Raw genomic sequence first — 22,146 nt, forward strand, 5'->3', positions numbered from 1 at the left:
GTTATCCCATGTACTTTTTACTCAGTAACTGCTGATTTTCGTGTGCGTTTCTATTTTTTTTTCTTTTGCGAGATATGTTTAAGAGGTGAGTACAAAATGACATCCCCTTGGCAGTCCGCCTTACAAAAAATACTTCGGTAGTGCGAGGGTTAATGGCAAAATTTTTCAATATATATATATATATATATATATATATATATATATATATATATATATATATATATATATATATAAAGGAGGCAGTATTGATGAAAGCTTATGGACATATTACCGTAAAATTCTTATATAGGGTGTCCCACATAAAACCGGTACTCCTCACGTGCGAGATTCCAGCAATACTTTAACGGCAACAATGAACTAACCAACTAACAATTAATAGGTAATAGTAACTTTAAATACTGTAGTTACCTGTTTATAAGAGATGCTGGAAATGGTGGCTATGGCCATCCAGGCATCGCTGAAATCATTTGATGATTTTACCAGAAACACGCTGTAATTCTGCAAGCGTAATGGTGTTAATTTCTCTAGTGATATTCCGTTTCAGATCGTCTATTGTTTGAGGATTGTCGGCATACACTTTGCTTTTCAGTGTAACCATAAATAAAAATCACATGATGTTAAGTCCGGGGACCTTGGAGGCCAAAGACCTTTACTGACAAGTCTGTCTTCAGGGAACACGTTGCTGATGTGGGCCATACTTTCCTTGGATGTGTGAACTGTTGCTCCATCTTGTTGGAATACTGCAACTTTCCGCTAAAATACAGTGTAGTCTATTTTCGAGACAGTGTTGAGACCTCACAAACAATTTAACTAGAGATGATTAACCGGTATGTGAGGCATACTAGTTTTGTGTGGAACACCCAGTATTAACAATTAATTTCCTTATAGAGCTTCCCATTATTAATTCAAGCCTAATAAATTACAACTGTAATATGTCCCAAGCATCCTTCGTTACACCTCCAATAATGTACAGCGTCATTAAAATGATCTGTCATTAAAATAAATAAATAAATAATTCGAGATATAGTGGGCGTTAGCGAATTCTGTGTCATAAATTTAGGATGTGATTCTTTATGTCAAATTAAAGAAAAAGTTCTAATAAATTATTGTATAGATAGTAAAGAGAATCACACGAAGTTTATGTGTATGAGAAGGGTAGAAAGGGGAATTTGGAAGTATGCCTTTTTCAACCTTCTTTCTCTTTCAGATTTCTAGTCTTTAAGAACTGATTATATTTGGCAGATTCTTCTGCATCTACTGTGGTAGTGATAACCTTTCGGCATCTTTACATTTGACGCTGCAATATTTTTTAGTTGTTGGTCTGATTTCCACCCAATTACCCCCGGGTGCAAAATGATCAAAACCATTACCGGTGCACATAAACCCTTAATGGTGATTGGGTGTAAATGAAGAAAACTCCAACTTTCATTTGATGTATATAAGTTGTGTTCCACTTACAAACTAGTAAATTTATGTGGCCTAGAAAAAAATATACTTTTGTTAACGCAAAATAAGGAGTAACTTACTTCTAAATCTCAAAGATATTTGAATGCCTTTTCAAGCCTTTCAGTTATTGTTTATAGCATAATATATGGTATTGTTCTGTGAACTTAATCCAAAATGTATCACATACGAAAAAATATATAAGCGGTCAAAACTTTGTCCGAAAACGTAAAAATAAAATAAAAAACGAAGACAACACCCTGTTATTCAAACAAACAGAAGAGAAGATAATAAGACTAACACTAAATAACAATAAACTATTAGAATACAACATTTGTTGGAACTCTGGATGGATAAACATATCCTATTTACAGCATCAGCACTATACGCAACAGCTACTGGAGGTCTAAGTTGCATAAAATAGCTTAATAAGCACAATGCACTATGAAACAAAAGTGTACACCACAAAATACAAAGTAAGATAGCACGGCGTTTAAATGGATTCTAACCAAAAAAATGTTCACGTAAGGCATGCGCCCAATTGCCCCCTGAAGGGAATTGGGAGGTACAAATTTTTACAAAATTTTAACTGCCTCACACTGAGGACTCAAGATTGCTGCTCTTCATGGCACCATCCTTATGATGGTTTTAAGCAGCAGTAAAAAATCAGGATCAAAACATTAACAGATGTCCAATTTATTTTGACTCAAATCAAGACGCACACAAACCTGAAACTCGGTTTCAAATAAGGCATTTCTCAATCAAATCAGTTATTTTGGTCATTATTACACCCTCTCAAAATTCATCAAAGCTTTTTTTCTGACCAATATCTACCCACCCAACATTTGGATATAATTAAATTTCATTAAATATACTGAAATGGAAAAATATACATTTTTTAAAAAAGTTTTCCGCCCAATTACTCCCTCCAGCCAATTTCCCCTTCTACCCTATAAATAATCACCGTTATCCGTTAATATGTTAATGGATTGACTCCATTCAGAAACTTGGCAGAAATAATTGTCCAGCTGCGTATGAGAAACAACATAACTAAAAATTTCGCTTACATGTATAGAATATGAGATGGTGATAGACACTGATAAAGTCACCGTTATCCGTTATAATTTTAACGGATTTGACTCCATTAACGAACTTGGCAGAGCTATTTAATCTAGCTACCTATTACAAAACGCAAATTTCTAAGAATTTGCTTTCGTTTAGGAGTTATCGTGCAGAATAACGGACGTTCATACTAACTATACAAATTTGTAAGGTCAACTAGCGTGATCCTAATAACATTACAGTTTTATGAGACTAACTAGCGTGATCTTAATAACATTACAATCTTATAAGGCCCACTAACGTGATCCTAATAACATTACAATCTTATAAGACCCATTGACATGATCCTAATAACATTACAATCTTATAAGGCCCACTAACGTGATCCTAATAACATTACAATCTTATAAGACCCATTGACATGATCCTAATAACATTACAATCTTATAAGACCCATTGACATGATCCTAATAACATTACAATCTTATAAGACCCATTGACATGATCCTAATAACATTACAGTCTTATAAGTCCCACTAGCGTGATCCTAACCAACATAGGTCGGGGAACACCTTTCAGAATTATGTCGTTATTGCTCATGAGAGAAAGGATAATGTTTTCTCATCTCGTCTCGTATTAATTTTGTTGAATTGTCGTCTTGTCTCGATTCCCAAAGATTTCTTTGTCATGTCGTCTGGACTCTCAGAAAGCGTTCTCGTCTTGTCTCCAAACTTTCTCGTTTTGTAATTTTATGCACAAAATGTGTGTCCTGATTTTCTTCTTACCTCTTAGAAGACACACTTGATAAATGCTAACGTAGTAGACACTGTATGGTCTTACAAACCCCATGACTTAATTGACTGTAGGATAAGTTGTAATTATTTTTGTTAATAGATTACTTATTGTTTGTGTTTAGGTGATTGGTCTTGAGTGTGTACATTTTAATTTCATTTAAGCAATATTTATATAAATATATATTACATGATAGTGTTTTTAAAGCAAATTTTGCAAGTTAATTTCGAATATGAAAACAAAAATATTTTTAATTGAGTTAAGTAGGTAATAAGGAACTCAACGTGTATATTATAAAGTGTATTTCATAAAAAAAAAAAATTGTTAATTGATACAGCACTTGATCTTACCCACGCTAATTATTTGTTTACATTTTTAGTGTGCATTCACGGCATTTATAGTTTTTGGCATCCATAGTGAAGATTTACTCTATGTTTAGGCATCTTCGGCATGCCTTTACCCTAACTAGAAGAGATTGCAAATACCATTGAGGAAGTGGACCTCAACTCTTAGTGAGTGAGTGAATGAGTTTAATGATCTTGAGCGTGTTATTGAGGACAGCGAGCCTCAACTCGTGCGAGTGAAGCTAAGAAATCATGAGCCTGATTGTGGTTAGTGAGCAGGAGCCTCATTGAAGAGAGTTAAAGAGGAAACCGGTGCCCGAGTGAGTAAAATGGCATCTCTCCTCTATTTCACTGTTGTAAATGAAGATGTAAGGGTTATTACAGAAAATTGTATGCCGAGCTTTTCAAATCCTGTAACAGCGAATATATGTCAGTAGTACATGCAATTCGGTAAGATCCAATTCTGGTTTCTGAAATCGTGTACGAAACGATTGGCGGTCAGTTGCCTCAACATGTATCGAAACAATTCACTACATAAGGATAGAATTTTAGCTTCTGCTATTCCTATCTAAACAAGGCCTTCCTAAAGATAGTTACCTTTATTACCTTTACAATATTCCTACACTGGTAGTATAAATCTTACAATAAACAATACAAACAAAAATTAAACATTAACTACAAAAAGTAATGTACTGCTGTCTAACTAGCCTCGAATCTTTACAATAATTTCATAATAAAGGAGTAAATGATACAATAGAGGTAGAAAAAGTGCAAAAATTACAGTATAAATATTACAAAACTTAAAACTGTTTACAAACAAATTAAAAGGACTAAACTGTCCTGACTGAAAATAAATTATCATAAAAACTTAGATACATATTAAAAAGAGAAATAGCAAAAGCTATACGTACTCTTCTATATAGTAAATTAACATGAAAACCATACATCAGGCAAACTAACCTCCCGCTTGGACAAGATGGGAGGGAACACAACTGTTCCCCCAGTTCTTGTTTCCGACGAGCACCATCGTGGAGGTGGGGAGTATATGAATGGATTAACGAAGGTTAAGCATCCTATTTCCATAATCTAAATGACTATTAATAATCTCAGTAGTTGTTCTCAATGCCGTCAGCGACATCGTTTTCAATTTCTCCTCATCGACAAAAGTAATTTAAGCCAGGACTTTCATTGTCTCCTTGAGCATGGCTCCACGAAATCCAACAATTAAAGGAAGTACCTGGAATTCTTTATCTGGGTCAAAAAAGGCAGCAATAGCACGATATTTAGCTTGCTTTTCTCTTGCTGCACGCGTCAAGCTGTCCACATCTTCAAATCTTATCGATATGTCAACAACATATCTCCTTTGTTCGGTCTCAACTATCAAATCAAGTTTCAGACGTTCCCCTTTTACTTCTAAGGTGTTTTTGTGATAGACAGAAAAACTTTTCTGCACACAGTGTTTGAACACCAAGTTTACCAATTCATCATATCTACGAATCCCGCTCTCCTTATGATGGAAACATTCCCCGACTATTTGCCCAACTGTTTCCAACGGAGAATGACATAAGCGGCAGGAGGCATCCTCAATCAGACCAGCTCAATGCAGAACAGTTCTAACCCCAATAGTGTTTATTCTAAGTTGATGGGCATCAATGAATTGGTTATCCGATAAATATTAATCTTGTTGCAGGAAGCAATTCCCAATCCTAGATCCGCGAAACGCTCCAACACCCTTATCTTGCGATTCCAATTCCCATCCAAGATTCCACATAGCTGTACTTCTCTCGGTCTCTAAACTTGTCTAATTTTTCAAAGGTCGAATCTCTTCTAATTTTCTTATTTCTAAAATATCTTCCCAACTCTCTCGAAAGGCCAGCCTCAAATTCCTGTATCCTAACTAACTGATCCTCCGAGTCCATAAGCCGAATCTTCATTTTTAACCCTGGAACCCTGGAATAAGATCTTCTAAATTAGGGAACATCAGTCATCCATCACGACACCGACTATAAAACAGCCAGTCGGTTGTAGACATGGGGATATGTAAAACCTCTTCCAAGAAGCCCAAAACTCCAACATCTAATGCCAGCAAGAGCGTAATTAGCACTAGCGATGATCCAAACGTAAAAGAAACTTGGGAGTAGATATATCTTCACCAGCTGCATCTTATTACGCGGTTTTATAGTAAGTCTTCTAACTCGCGTTAATAACAGGTTCAGATAGCCTGCGTCATATGACACCGATTTTCCATATTTAATCGTAAACAAACACCCAAGGTATCTAAAAGCCTCGTCAACATCTATGGATTTGATCTCTTCTGTACCCCAAAACAAATTAGTTTCTGGCTATCCAAGAATTCCCACACAATCTAATAAGGAAGGCCACACATTTTCGTACAGATAAACTCATTTTCAGTCCAAATAGGAAACTATTAACCATCTCCAACAATTTCATCATTTCTTCCCTGTCTTGCGACACCAGTAACAGGTCATCGGCGTATCCTAGCACAGCAATCCTATTCTCACCTATCTTCATCCCAACATTTCCTTCTTCCATCCTCCGGAGCAATTCATCTAAGACGAGGTTGAAAAATAAAGGGCCCAGTGGGTCTCCCTGATTGACTCCCCTCTTCATAAGTATACTCACTTCACTGGCCCTCATAGATCATCCAATTGCCAACATATAACTCCTTAATAAAACCCCTTGTCTTTTGCGAAACACCTCGTGACACCAGAGCCTTCTAGTCGCCACATGAGGGACAGTATATCTAAGACGCAAAACACTCCAAACGATCTTTTTGCTCGATGAATCAAACGTACCAACAAAACACAATTCACTTCTGTCCCCTCACCTCTTCTGAACCCCTTCTCAGAACGCCTTAGCACTAATTCCTCTTGCATTCTATCATGAAGAATTCTAGTTAGAACTCTAATCAACATATATCCAATAGTAATCGGACACCAGTTCTACAGAGTTCGCGCAAAAATCCATGTCCATCTGGAGATCTTTAGTCTCTGTGAAAGAGACATAACACCTACCCTCAATTGACCACACTTCATTAAACAATTTCTCAACAATTCTGGATGCTGAAGTTTAATCATCCAGGTGATCCTCCAGTCTACCTTCAATAATCTTTTCCACCAATTTGTGAGGGTTCTTTTCCATTAGTTCATTAGGACATGCAAAAGCCCTAGTCTCCTTAGTATCCGGCATTTTCTTCTTTTCCTTCTTACCGTCCACAATCACTTTCTTCTTTTCTCCCAATAATTTCGTCCATTGTGTGCAATAATGCATTACACTGTTATACCATCTATGAAGACATCTAAGGGCATGTCTTCACGTCTCAATTGCCACTACGTGATATGTAACATATATGCGTATATATTACGTAGTGGCAATTGAGACGTGAAGACATGCCCTTAGACGTGCGTATATATGTTACATATCTTTGTTAAACATATCTTTAACGGACCCTTTATTAAACGGAAATATAAGGAACATTCAAAAACAAACGAGCCGGGGGCCGAGGAACAGAAACTGTTACCTGTATGATAGAAGTAGTATTGGCCCTGGCTGTTGAGGCACTTGTCTCGCTGCGACACAAGGCGGTGAATGGCTATCTCGTAGAATTGCGAACCAGTTCCGAACGTACTGCTGGACATCGACGTCAGAGGTGAATCGTTTGCCCCTCAGAGCCTCTTTAGGGGACCAAAATAGCGTAATCGCAGGGAGAGAGGTCTGAACTGTATGGAGGGTGCTCCCACTTGAATTTTTGGGCAACTGCCCTGACTATGTTGGCCGTATGATTTCGGACATTGCCATGGAGCAGAAGGACACCACAAGTGAGTTTGCCTGGTCGTTTCGATTTGGTCACTTGGCGAAGGTTGGTCAATGTTAATGGTGCGAGTAACTCTGGACATTCACTGTTGTCCCATTCGGCAGGAAGTCTATCAGAAATGGGGCGTCTTGGCCAAAGAAGAATGTCAGCGAAGAATTTCGTGTACTTGTGTGGATGGACTTGGAATTTTTTGTGGTTGTGACCCTGCATGCTTCCACTGGAGACTGTCGTAACGATTCTGATTTGAAGTGATGGCACCAAGACTCATCTCCAGCTACCACTTGTTTCCTACCCTGGCAAGGCGCTGAAGATGATCAAGACAGTGGGCTATCCGCCATGCTTCCTGTTGTGGTTAAAGACTATGGGGCACCTATTGCCCTCACATTTTACGCCAGTTCAGTCTTTCCGTCATGATGGTGTGCACATTTCCGACGTTCAAGTTGAATTCGGCGGCCACGCCTTTCACTGTAACTCTGCGGTCCTGGGTAACGAATGCGTCAATCAGCTGGACGATGTCATCGGTAATACGGTGTGCTGTTCCAGACCGTACATCATCGGTGACGACACCCGTTCTTTCCTGAAACGCTTGTGCCATTCCTTCAGCCTTGCAAGGGACATGCAGTGTTCACCGTCGATGAATGTTCGTTCCCTCTACTTCTTCCGCCGTCAGAAAACGAACAACACCTCTTTGCTCTTCCTTCGACGCCGACATTTCACTATTGAACTCACACAACACGACTGAACGCACTGCACGATTGGCATCTGCTTCTGTTGGGTTTATAAATCACGTGGCTTGTAGACGTGACCCTCTAGCGGCAGGTTGTGAACTTCCGCGCTCTTGTCGAAACGCATATTTGTTGCACACGCAACAATATTACCATTCTATCGGCGGTGTGCACATTACAGCCTTCGGCTCGTTTCCTTTTGAATGCTCCTTATATTTCACGGTCCCATGAGTTTATTGGCGAGTTAGATCCTCTTCATTAAATGAAAACTGTATTACGCGGACAATGAAAATCAAAATAATCCTCTTAAAGGATAATTTCAAGTTTCGGAATGCAGCATGTAGAAAGGTTTTAGACATCCTATGAGAGGTTAAACATATTTTTAGCAAAACAGATAGTAATGTGCAAACTGAAGCAGACATGACTGAAATATATTCTTTAAATTGAAAATTATATGGAAAATCTGAAAGAAGAAGACGAAGTGCGGAAGAAGAGAAATAACGCATTGAGTTGGAAGAAGATTGTAGGCTAAAGACTTATTACCTTTCCGTCAAAAGTTTAAAGGAACTGCAACACTTACCTTACGCAGCAACAGCAACCTAGAAATAAAGTTTTCCACCAACTGAATTAGCCCACTCATATTGAATTCTCATAAACTTCCAACTCATATCCTTAGTTTATCGATAGTTTAATTTAGTTTTGCTAAAACTATCGTTAATTTCGCAAAAATAATGATTCAAATCGCAAACAATGTCTCGAATAAAATCGTTATTTTTTGCAAAATAACGTAAACTAACGATTTGACTTGTAATTTTATGAGAATTCAATATGGGCGGGCTAATTCACAGTTAGCGGAAAACTTTATTTCTAGAATAAAATCGTTATTTTAGCAAAACTAACGATGGTTTTAGCAACAATAACGTAAACTAACGATGGGATAGAAAAACGTTTGAAATTCGTTTGTGGTGGGAAACCACGAAGTTGGCCTGTCCATTTATTTCTCGAATAAAATCGTTATTTTGCGTAATTAACAATAGTTTTAGTAAAACTAACGTAAACTAACGATGTAAGATGGAAATTTATAATAATTCTTTATGGGCGGGCTAACTATACATTTGGCGGGAATCTTTATTTCTCAAACAAAAACGTTATTTTTGCAAAATATACGTTAATTTTAGCAAAACTAACGTAAACTCCCTAACAGCACAAGATATGCTAGGCATGTGCCATTTAGGTGTCCCAGCTACTTTTTAGGTACCCGACACTTGGCACTTTGATATTCATGTGCTAAGTATGTACTTCAGCTACCTACAGTCTTAGGTAGTTGTTACACCTAATTGATATTTGCAACTATATACCACAAATATAGCATTTATATACCTGGCTCAATTTCACACTTTAACAGTCATTTGTTTTTATATCGTCACTTGGGACATATATCTGTCATGTTCTAGGTACGTCCTTTAGGTACATACTTTTTTTAGATACCCTAACAGCACAAGATGTGCTAGGCATGCGCTATTTCGGTGTTCTAAATTCAACTCCCAAATTTGATAAATTTGTTGCTTCTTTTTCTAAGCGATTGTGTATCAGAAGCAACAAACGCATCAAGTTTATTAGATGGCAACTGTCGCCGATCATTTGAAAGTGAATACGGAAGAAAGTAATTAGGCACTCGTCGTTTTGTTATAAAATTACATGGAGAGCAAATTTTATCTGATCCCAAACGGTTATCGTCGAATATACGCGGTTAAAGGAGCACTCTGATTAGCCAAATTAAAGACCTCACCAATTTATCCCTGTACAAGCGAAGTTTTCCTTATCGCCTCCATGGCGAAGTCAGAAGAGCACGCGGCTAGTAATCCAAAGGTTGGTGGTTGGCGCTCACACTGAGATAGGTCTAAATATTTCTTACTTGTTTAGACTCGCCTTAATGTAAACACATTACGCATATAGGCGATTTAACATATTTTTGGGGACTAATTTTGTGGTTCATTGACGCTTACCGCATGGAAAACTTAAATACAACATATTAGGCACGTTCCCCAGGTACATGTCAGGCATGTGCCTAGGGGCGGACATAGACTACGACTATCACTAGCCATCCATGTGATTTCACTCTCAGAGGTACATAAGGCACATACTGGACACATTCCCATGTACCTGACGGGATATGATAGGCATATGCCTGCTATGTAATTGTGCTGCTAGAGCTAACGATAAACTAACGATATGAGTTGGAACTTTATGAGAATTCAATATGGCGCGCTAATTCACAGTTGTCAGGAAACTTTATTTCTAGAATAAAATTGTTATTTTTGCGAAACTAACGACAGTTTTAGCAAACCTAACGTCAACTAACGATGAACTAAGAATGTGATAGACAAATGTTTTGAAATTCCTTTGCGGATGAGGAACCGTGAAGTTGGCCTGCCCATTTATTTCTCGAATAAAATCGTTATTTTTGCGAAACTAACGATCGTTTTAGTAAAACTAACGTAAACTAACGATGTAAAATGGAAATTTATGATAATTCTTTATGGGTGGGCTAACTTTACATTTGACAGGAACCTTTATTTCTTGAATAAAATCGTTATTTTTGCAAAACAAATGTTAATTTTAGCAAAATTAACGTAAACTAACGATAAACTAACGATATAAGTTGGAACTTTATGGGAATTCAATATGGGCGGGCTAATTTACAGTTGGCTGGAAAGTTTATTTCTACAATAAAATCGTTATTTTAGCGAAATTAATGATAGTTCTAGCAAAACTAACGTAAACTAACAATAAACTAACGATGTGATACGAAAAACTTTTGAAATTCTTTTTTGGGTGGGGAACCGTGACATTGGCCTGCCCATTTATTTTTTGAATGAAAATTTTATTTTTTCGAAACTAACAATAATTTTAGCAAAACTAACGTAAACTAACGATAAACTAACGATGTAGATAAGAAAAAGAAAATTTCGTTAGGTGGGCGGGACAACTTCACAGACGTATGTTTATTCCTTTCCCTTTTTTAAATCAGGAATTCACACGTGTACAGGAAGTGAAAGCATGTCAGTAAAATTAAAATCAGTAGCGTTATTTATCCAGCGCAAAAACATGATTTTTTCCTGTGTTGGATTAGTGAGGTACGGGTACTTTCGTTTGAATATTCCAGCATATAAAACAGTGACGACCAAGTTATTTGCACTATACAACCGTAACTCTTGTTTCAGTTTTGAGGTACCAATTTGGGAACACTTTTGCATTTGTGATAGGGAAACAAAACGGAAGTACTAACTTATGCAACAGTAACATACTAACTTATGCAACAAAATGAAGTGAAATCTTACAGTTTAACGTCTCACGTTTATGCACGTTAGGCTAAGGGATTGCCCATTGATTAAAGCAAATGAATGATTATGGAAGAATTAGTGGAATGAGAAAGTAGAAGGAAATGGGAATACCCTGAGAAAACCCACGACAACCTCACTTGGCCGGGGATCGAACGAGAGACCGTATGCATCAGAGATAAGCGCTCTACCACCTACATTTTTTAAGTTAACTGATTCGCTGAACGAGTCTCAGCAACTTAATTTCCTTATTTTACTATATTTTTACTTCATTGTACAGTCTACAGTTTTTCCAGTAACTTTCTTAACGACAGGGACACGAACACAGAAACATAGAGGACAGTTAAAATTTCAAAGGCTCTCTCACCGGTAATTAAACCCTGGACCCCGTACACCAAAAGCGCATGTACTAACCACGAGACCAGCAGAGAGGGCACCTCTAAGGCACCTTGCCCCTGTCTCACGCAATGATTTTAGGGGTTTCCGTGGATTTTGAAAAACAAATGGCAATCTCGATTTCCAGAAACCATCTAGAAGAGCTTAAAGAACGGGAATCAAAGTTTTAAAATAAGAAGAAAAAATCGATTAACTCCCAAATGATAAGAAATAGAAAAAAAAATGATCAAATGCAATCTTGTTCCTCATAAAAGGCTACATGTAATCACACATAGCGATTGTTAGAGAGCACATGTTGAAATCGGAAGTGGACGGGGCCCCGGTGACCCTAAAATAGAGTCCATCATGAATTACTAAAGAACAAGAAGTGGTTCCTCCCTATATCACTATATTTATTTATTATATTTATTTTTTTAACATTTATGATTTAGATTTCTGGACTTTCGGCATTTAAGGCCATTTAGCCGTCACGTACATGAGGGATGACGTCCTTCGGCGAGCACACTATCCGGGGAAAGGGAAGGAAGCGGCCTGGGATCTGGGCATTTGCCTGGTGTGAATGAGGAAAACCCAGTAAAACCTCATTCAAGATGGCTGGCTTGAAAAAGCTTTAACACTTTTCGACCAAGTGCCTCCACTCGGAACCCGAACCCGAACCCGGGACCGGTCGCATCGAAGGCAAGAGCGTTAATAACTACGCTACGCATTGCCACTATTTTTAACATGTTTTTGTTTATCTATTGTATTTATTTGTCATTGAGAGTGCAACGTGAGAGCAAACAGCTCTTTTTCTTCTCATTATTCAGAGCCCCACCTCTGGTTTCTAGTAAATCCTTAAGCAAATGCTGTGTGCCATTATTGTACACTCATGTCCGAAATTATTGTCGCATGTCTATAAATATATTGTTGTAGGAATATAATTTGATAACGAATTCGCCCGGTATTTCTTATAATGTTACTATGTGTATAATGGGCAAAGACATGTATGTGGCAAATTTCATGTCAAAAGAGCAGTAAATAAGAACAATAAAACGAAAATAAAACTTTCTTGTCCATTTAGCAACATTTTGTTCTACTCATCCTAATTTTCGTGTTTATAATTCTTTTCCTACGAAATTTACCACAAATATATATTTCCCGATTATACACATAGTATCAGTATTAACAGTACCCTGCAAAATCATTATCAAATTATATTCTTACAAGAAGACAGTTATAGATGTGCGACAATCATCTTGGACATGAGTGTACATTTTGGTTTTTAAATCTATATAGATGTTTATAGTCATGCACATCAAAGTCGTCCCGAACTTTGTACACTTTTCTTCTTGGCTTCTCATCCATAAATTGAGCCATTTCGATCCACTCTCACACACGATGAGACAAGTGAAACAGGTACTGAGGTGGTTCAATTTTTTTTTAGATTAATTTCAGCTAGTTGAGATTATACTCAACTATATTCATACGAAAAATGAGAAGTTTGATTCATAAGTTTGAAGTATTTACTTACTCTTGTACCTGAGATTAAACTCAAATTACGTCACTTTGTCTCGCTTTTTATGCATACAACTTTGAGATTAATCTCAAAATCTTGAGCAAAGAGCAAGATCTCACTTTTATGCATATCACCCATTGATCGTCGTTATATATCTAGAAAGCGTGGGAGAAACAGTAAAAGTCAGAAATTGGCCATAATGAGATAAGTCAAAGTTGGAGATGTACATGTCCAAAAATATTGTCGCATGTCTATAAATATGTTTTGTAGGAACATAATTTGATGACGACTTCGTCCGATATTTCTTATAATGCTAGTATGTGTATAATCGTCAAAGACATGTATGTGGCAAATTACATGTCAAAAGAGCAGTAAATAAAAACAGTAAAATGAAAACAAAACTTTCTTGTCCATTTAGCAATATTTTGTTTCACTCATTCTAATTTTCGTATTTATAATTCTTTTCCTATGAAATTTGCCACAAGTATACATTTCCCGATTATACACATAGTATCAGTATTAAAAGTACCCTGGAAAATCATTATCAAATTATATTCTTATAATTTAGTAATTATATAAGTCAGTTATAGATATGCGACAATCATTTTGGACATGAGTGTACGTGTTATGCTCCACCTCCGGTTAACTTGGCGTAAGTCAATTCTAAACGTGAGTTGAATAATCGTGTCTTGGTACTGTTAGTATAAGTGATTCATACTTTTGCTTGGTAAAATTAAAAAAAAATGCCTCCTGGAAACGTATGTTTTTTCACTTATGCTGTTTCTTCTGCGCAGTCTAGATATATTTCAAGCATTACTTTACTTTCAAAGATGTTACAGTGGCCTCGGATATCGTAGTAGCTAATGCTCTCACTTTATGGCGCGAGAGGTCTTGGGCTTGATTCCCGTTGGGAACACTTGGTTGGAAAGATGTAAAAGCCTTTCTACAAACCAACCATCCTGAATGTGTGGTTTTTCTTAGATTTTCCTCTTTTACACTAGGCAAATGCCGTGACGGGACATAATGTAAAGGTTTAAAACAATGTCTTTCCTTCCCTACTTTTCCAGATTGCGTGATCGTCCCACATAGCGAGTATTATAATACATCCCACATATCTGAAGATACCGAATGCCTACAAATATAATTGCTAGCCCTAATCAAAGATTTCGCATAAATATTATTCTTTCCTGCCAAGAACCGGCACTTCTGCTAATAAAATTAATAAAATTAAAAACTAATTTTCTCTGGAGAAAGTATGGGAGATTTGTATCATATATTGTCTAAGCTAGAAACTTTATGAATATAATAAGTCTAAAGTACAACTTCAACGTACTCTGTAAGGGACCTAAGGATAATTTAACGAAATGAACGAAATCTTACATTCGTTTATTTATTTAATTTTTTTGTGATTGATAAATTTAAAAGGGACATTGATTGGAAGGTTGATTGCTAATGGTATCACTTTTAAATCCGCAGGTTCCAGGCTCAAATTTACGTTGACCATCTTGACTGAGGTTTTCCAGAGTTTTTCTTAGACTTAACCTAGTGAATGTCTGGATATTACTTTTAACATACAAACTGTGACCAACCTTCTGCATTTTTTATCTTTCGTAATTTTTAATATTTTCCGAAAGAAATTGCGGTAAGTGTGTTTTAGATACTTAGAATATATTTTGGGGATAATGAATTGTCCTTTCTCTAAGTTTTAAATTTAATCATATATAGCTTACCACTGTAGAATACAACGGTTTCCTCGTAGTATGTGAACCATACCCTGTAGGATGATTGCCCGCATGGATGACAATAGAACAGTAACATATTGCAATGAAAATAGATTGCCAGTAAACCATTTTCTTCCTCACTATATATCTTCTAGCTTTCTTATAATATCTAATAAAAATGTACTTGGTACATAAAATATATATGCTATTTAGAAATATAACCACCACGTATAGCGATAACAGATAGATCGTATCTTTCTTTCATTCTACTCTGTAACGCTACTGAAAATACGCTTTAATTATAATGGAGCAAAAAAATATATATTACATAGGTTAGTACTTATTACTGAAGACCTTCGCAGTAAATAGTTGTGTAATCACATTTTAAACTAAAAATATTTTCAAATATATATCTTTCATCACAAAATAAATTCAGGATGTAAGCTACAAAAGCGGAAGAGAGATAAATCTATTGAAATCAACTCACGCAATTATACAGTATTTTTTTTGGAAAAATATTTTTAATGTAACCACATATCAGAATACGTCAATCATTCATGAAGATAGTTGGTTGGCCAATTCCACCAAGATTTGTCAGATAATTCCGTACAGAAAGTGAAGATAAAAGTATTTTTTTTGAAGGTGGTCAGGAAGAGCAATTCAACACCTGAATTGAAAAACGTCCCACATCCGCCGGAATATTTTTTATTCAGAAGGAGCAAAAAATATAATATTGACTGTTCTTGTTTGGAACTTCTAGTTTTCTTTAGAGTTTGCCTTATATATGTAAGTGACAAATATATATATATGCATGTATGGGACTTAGGATGCTTTCCAATTCAGATCTTCAATTTGAAATGGTTTTGTGTTGTTAAGTAGTGTTACCTGGTCAAAGTGTGAATAATCACCGTTACATTTTAAATTAACATACATTTTAAATTATTATTAAAGTACATTTTAAATTATAAATTAAAAAAAACTCTACTTATACAGGGTGTTCAAAGCAACACCGACAAGGTTTGGGAGGTGATTCCAGACACCAAAATAAGACAAAAAGTATAGACCAACCTGGGTGCACAAATGCTTCTTTTCGGAGTTATAGGCTGCCGAAAACATGAAAAATGAACTTTAAAGATCCATAGCTCCAAAAGCATAGGGTCTACTTTAATCGGGTCAAGATTTCAGTTAGGAACTAGTATGTTCCCTATCCAAATATCTAAGTTTCAGAGTCCTGTGATACTTCGGCAACAAATTTTACGGAGGTAGTTGGAAAGTACTTCAAATTATATACCCGTAGCCGAATCCCTCTATAAAAATTGCATCCTGGGTACCTTAGGATTCTGAAACATGTATTTTAGGGTAGCACACATGTAAGTTCCTAGTGAAGTCTTGACCCGACTGCGGTAATTTCCATAGGTTTGGAGCCATGGACCTTTAAAGTTGACTTTTTCATGTTTTCGGCAGCCTATAACTCCGAAAAAAAAGCATGTGTACACCCAGGATGGTATATACTTTTTGTCTTCTCTTGGTGTCAGGAACCCCCTCCCAAATGTTACCGGTGTTATTTTGAAACACCCTGTATAGGAGTCTTCACCCTGAACTAAATCCCGAAACGACGCCACTGTGTTGTGTTATAATATTATTGAGTGATTATTGTGGTATTACGTATAAAAATGTATCGAAATAAAGCAACTAAAAAATATTGCCGAACCGATTTCAAAAGACAGGCTGAAGAACTCTGATAATTAGTATTAACCCCTTGAGTCCCAGGTGTCATTTTCCTACGTGCGTATTGTAATACCGGTTTCATTTACTGTTTAAAGACTGTCTAGACCGTTATATAGGGCATAGTTATTGTGCGCGCGTGAGGAGAGCATTCATATTATTGATAAAAATAATTATTTGCATTGTGGAACATTTGGACTGGAAAAGGGAAATTCTGATGTTCTGAAGGGATTTTATCTTACTTCAGGTTGGCAGCACTGAGCGGATATCAAAGACAAAGGTTCTCTTTTCCGATCTCGAAATAGATCTCGAATTACAAACACATGTGTGATGTAATTGAATGCTCCCTTAGGCCGACCATTTACGGAGACAACACTTCTTTTTTGTCAGTAAGGTGCTGTCATCTAAGGAGAAATAGTAGAATTAAGTCTTGGCGTGCATCCACTAACAAATTTCATCATCTCCAGGGTTAATACGATCGTTAGTAAGGAATACATGTTCATGACATCCATATGGATGTCACTGGTAGTCAAGGGGTTAAATGTCGGAAAGACAACTAACTTTGGTTTTTCATCGTTTAGGAATAATGTCCAATAAGGCATTATAGCCATTTTTTTGATAGTTGTTAAAAGTTTTCCAAGCAGCGATGTGATTCACCTGAACGCAAAAACGTCCTAAATGCCTTAACTGAATTGAATAACATTCTACGTCCTTCGACTTGGGGTGCTATTCTTTTCAGCTAAACTTATTTTGTTTCAACAAACAGGTTTTGAGATGAATTCAGGCTGTAATATTATGCAAGTGAATAACCCTTGGAACATATATGCCGACGAACTGAAAAAAAAAAAAAAAAAAAAGGAAAAATTAAAAACTGACAACACGGAAACGTGGACTTGAGTTATTTAAAATTGAGATCCTCGATGAGCGGGTGTCTTTTCAAAAGTAGCAAAATTGTTAATGTTATAACGACACTAAATTTACTTGCAACTCTATCCATCACGACTCTGGAACTCACTAAAGAAATAATAAACACTTCTGACCAGAATATATACACTTGTGTTTTAAAAACTAAATTCCAGTGCAACAGTTTCAACAACGTAACGTTGTCTTCATCAGACACTCTGAGTGTCTGATGAAGACAACGTTACGTTGTTGAAACTGTTGCACTGGAATTTAGTTTTTAAAAAACAAGTGTATATACTCTGGTCAGAAGTGTTTATTATAAATTTACTTTTTTTATGAGATACATATGAATGATGTGAAAAGTTCGCTGCTTTAAAGATTGCATGAAGGTTTCTATGGATTTAGTGAAGTGCGATTTTTAATAGTTTTTGATGGTTTTCCTAAATTATTTATTCACCTAGTTTTCCCATAATCCATCCTATCATATATCTTCTTTCATATAGAAATTAAACACATTTTCTCATATAATAAACATACATATTAAAACAAGGGAAATCTGTCTCCATAAAAGAAGAGAATAATCTTCTTGAAGAGTTGAGAACATATTTATAACGAAACTGAGCATGATGAGGACTTTCATCTTTTACATTATCTATTTCTAACAGATATAGAGTCCACCAGAAAAATATATACACCCTTTGTCATACTGTATCAGGATAGTGGCATTGACAATTGTTGTGAAATTTAAGTACGTTGTAGTATGGTTTTTCCCCAACAGATGTCGGAATTGTTTTCAGTTAAAATTACAGTAGGAAGTCGAAAATTCGAAATAATTGGGACCACGGGAAGTTCGGATTTTCAAATTGTTCGGATTTTCGAAAATGACCAAGAAAATGCCATTTAGGCTTAAATATACTGTACGGCATGCTCTTTTTTATCGGTACAGTGGTTATAAATAAGTACATACAGTAATTACAATACCGTACGTAAGGCTACTTACATTTAATGTTTGTGAAGAGTCTGCTCGTACACTTAATTACACTGTTCTTGTAACTCATAGTTAAAACTTAACTTGTATAGGCCTAAGGGAAAATAAAAAGAGAAATATGTATGACAAATAATTACATATGAATGAGCTTTTGTAAAAACACTGACTTCAGAAAGAAAATTGAATTAGTATACTGTCACTAACTTCTAGGGTCTGAGTCCGGATTTTTGACGTTCGGATTATCGACGTCCTACTGTATGTTGTAGTACGGTTTCTCGCTCAATAGATGTCGGTACCGCAGTACAGCTAGTGAGATAAGAAAATGGCAGGAGCACGCTTGACGTTCGAGCAGTCGAAGTACGTTTTGAAATGTTTTATCACGTTTGGGAATACCATCGAAGTGCAGCGTCAGTGGATAGGGGAGTTTGATACTTCCTTACCAATCAAGCGCATTGTTGACAAGTTTCAGGCGCATGGAACGACGAAGGGTCGCTGCGACTACAGCGCTCAATGTATTAATGGAGACCGATGCACATGCTTTTGTAATCTTCTGGCGAAGGTTCTCGAGCGTCCCAAGCAACGGGCAACATTTTGAACACCAACTCTAAACATATATTTAGTTAAAGGTTTGTAACACATCTTTCAACAATAATTAAATGCAATTAAGAAGTATGATATATAGTTATCTTTCTTAAGCATTGTATACATTTTTCTGGTGGACTCTTTATAACCAAAATAACATATTGTTATAGAAAAACATTCGCAGTATTGAATTTAAAAATCTTCTACGATACTTGAAAACATGTTTATAACGAAATTCAGAATGATGAAAACCTTATCAGCATTTACATGATCTACTTCTAACACAAAAGAAAGGATACTGTTATAGAAACACAATATTGAGTTTAAAAATCTTGTAGGATACTTGAAAATCTAAAAACAAAAGACAAAAAAACTAAGGACTATGAACACTTTATCAACGTTTACATTATCTACTTCTTACATTTATAGCCTGAACATGTTGAATACAACATACAACATTGATAGGTAAGAATTTGAAAGCAGAAATAAAGTATAATACTAGTTTTCCTTTTAAGGTGAAGCATTCTAAATTTTAACTGTTCTTTTCGTTAGTTTTATCCGATAAAAATGAAGGAAACAATAGTTCATTTCTTAATTGTATAGTAACAAAACGGAAAAAGCTCAACGCTCAACGTCTTTTCTAAGAAGTGAATGATACATCACCTAAGCTGCGACGAAATCCAATAGTTTCTCATCATCAATTAATCGGAGTAAAATCACGTTTTTTTTCAGTTTTTTTTGCAAGTATATTTGGTTTAGAAGGAAAGAAAAGTATTTGGAAAGAAAATGAGTAAGGAGTTATAATTATTATATTAAGGCATCCGTAGCTCCAATTTATTCAAGTTGAGGGACATGAAATATGGTATTTATACTTTTCATTAAAGATAATTAAAAACATGTTTTAACGTTTTTGTTTGAAACTTAACCTAGAAATGAATCAAACGGGATGAACTAATTTACTAAGATGCTCATACTAGATGTTGGAATTTTATGTAACACTTCAACTTGATATGAGTTCCATATAAATTACACTAATGGACGAGCACAAGAAATGCGTACATGTTTGATAGTATACGATAGGCATATGATAGTTTTAATATAATGTTTCACATGTGTATTCATAAATCTACCATAAAAAACCAAAATTTGTAAAATTGCTGATTAGTAAAATTAGTGAGGTTGATGTGAAACAAGATACGAAGGACAAAATCGATTACATCTTAATTTAAAACTATCAATATCAAAAGAACTATGTTGGTGCCTATGAAATATATCACTTCAAAAATTAAGAAATAAGAAGTACAATACCTGGTTACTGAAAATAGTAACTGTTTGCAACTACATGTTTTTGCAATTGCTCATCCAATGATTGGATTTTGAGACGTAAGAAGTCTGGAACCTGCTTTACGAAGAAGCCCTCAACTACATCTTGCACAGTCCGATCATCAGCAAAGGTCTTCCTTCCGAAGAAATGATTGAAATACCAGAGTTATCGGGAAAGTACGCTGAATGAAGAAGAGTTTCATACTGCATTGTCCTTTGCGTAACATACTCTTATTTTGGAGCATTGTCCTGCAACGTGAATACATTAAAGATGTTCTTTTAGAGGCGGCGAATTTTAAATTGCCAACACTACTTTCTGTGATAGCTGATATTACAGTTCTCGGTTGTTGTGAGGTTAGTTTGGTTTCTAAATTTATCATGAATAGACTCATGCTGGATAAACATTTGTAAAGTATGCAAATTTATTTTGAAAACCATATTCAACTTGACAAACTCATCGGGCATTACGTGAATTTTACGGTGCTCATAATCGTCCATCAGAGCGATTAATTCGAGAAACGATGGATCAGAACGATTACTTCGGGAAATCTCAAGTCACACGTCTAGGCCAAGAAACCAGAAACAATTGAGCACTTGGAAGCCAACATTCGACGTGTTATTGCCGAAATACAACCTGATTTACTGCGATGAGTGTGTGAAAATTGAACCTCCAGATTACGTTATGTACGCGCTATCCGCGGTGGCTACATGCCCGAAATCATATTAAAACTTTAATGCCATAAAACGATCTGTCAAATAAAGCCAATTTCATGAATATTAAAACCGGAGACGCGGCAAAGTTCTAAATGCCACAAGACCTAAAAGTCATTTCACGGCTCAAGTCCTAAATTATACAAGTTCTAAATGGCATAAGACCTAAACGGCACAAGACCTAAAAATCATTACGCGGCACGAGTCCTAAATGGCATTAGTCCTAAACAACACTAGACCTAAACGGCACTAGACCTAAAAATCTCTTGTGGCCCTACCATTGCGTCCGTGAGAAAAATACTAACAATATGTTAGTCAAAGTTTTTAGCCTACTGTTTCATATTACAGAACCCGATTCTAGCTTAGTTCTTACAAGTAATTTGTTTAAGTACATATTCTATCGTTCTGAAATACATAAATAATGCCTATTGTCCTATCTTATTGTATGCATGATTGCATTTGTATGGTCACAAAATTTTAACTGCCTGTCAATGTGATTGCCAGATCTTTCATAATGTATGTTTCTTTCTATTTCCGTACCATCGACCTCGTATTAATAACCTAATGTTGTGTTTTAGTTATATAAGTTATAAATATTTCTTTCTTTGTGCTGATTTGAAGTAAATTATTTTTACATTTATCGTATTGAACTCTCTTTGTAGCAAATAGTTGTCATACTCACAATTAACTACTCTTTACTTGTTACCATTATTAATAATAGTTTTAGTATTACGAACATAGCTGTTACTGTTGGAATTAA

At 35.9% G+C, this 22,146-nt stretch overlaps 1 protein-coding gene across 2 annotated transcripts in view; it reads left to right on the top strand.

The window, feature by feature from the left end:
• LOC145685795 (uncharacterized) overlaps positions 1 to 22,146 on the top strand; it is a 276,175-nt gene that overhangs the window by 46,654 nt on the left and 207,375 nt on the right. Inside the window, exon 1 of one of the 2 annotated variants that reach the window (XM_081758333.1) lies at positions 14,960 to 15,075. The exons of the other annotated variant lie outside the window; for it this stretch is intronic. The gene's annotated coding sequence lies outside the window, so the exon portion shown is untranslated. Of the gene's footprint in view, positions 1 to 14,959; positions 15,076 to 22,146 lie in introns of those variants that run through there. 2 annotated transcript variants of the gene reach the window in all.

Source organism: Thermobia domestica, chromosome 5, assembly GCF_964235325.1.
Source record: "Thermobia domestica chromosome 5, izTheDome1.hap1.1, whole genome shotgun sequence".
In the NCBI taxonomy this organism is placed as follows: Eukaryota; Metazoa; Arthropoda; class Insecta; order Zygentoma; family Lepismatidae; genus Thermobia; species Thermobia domestica.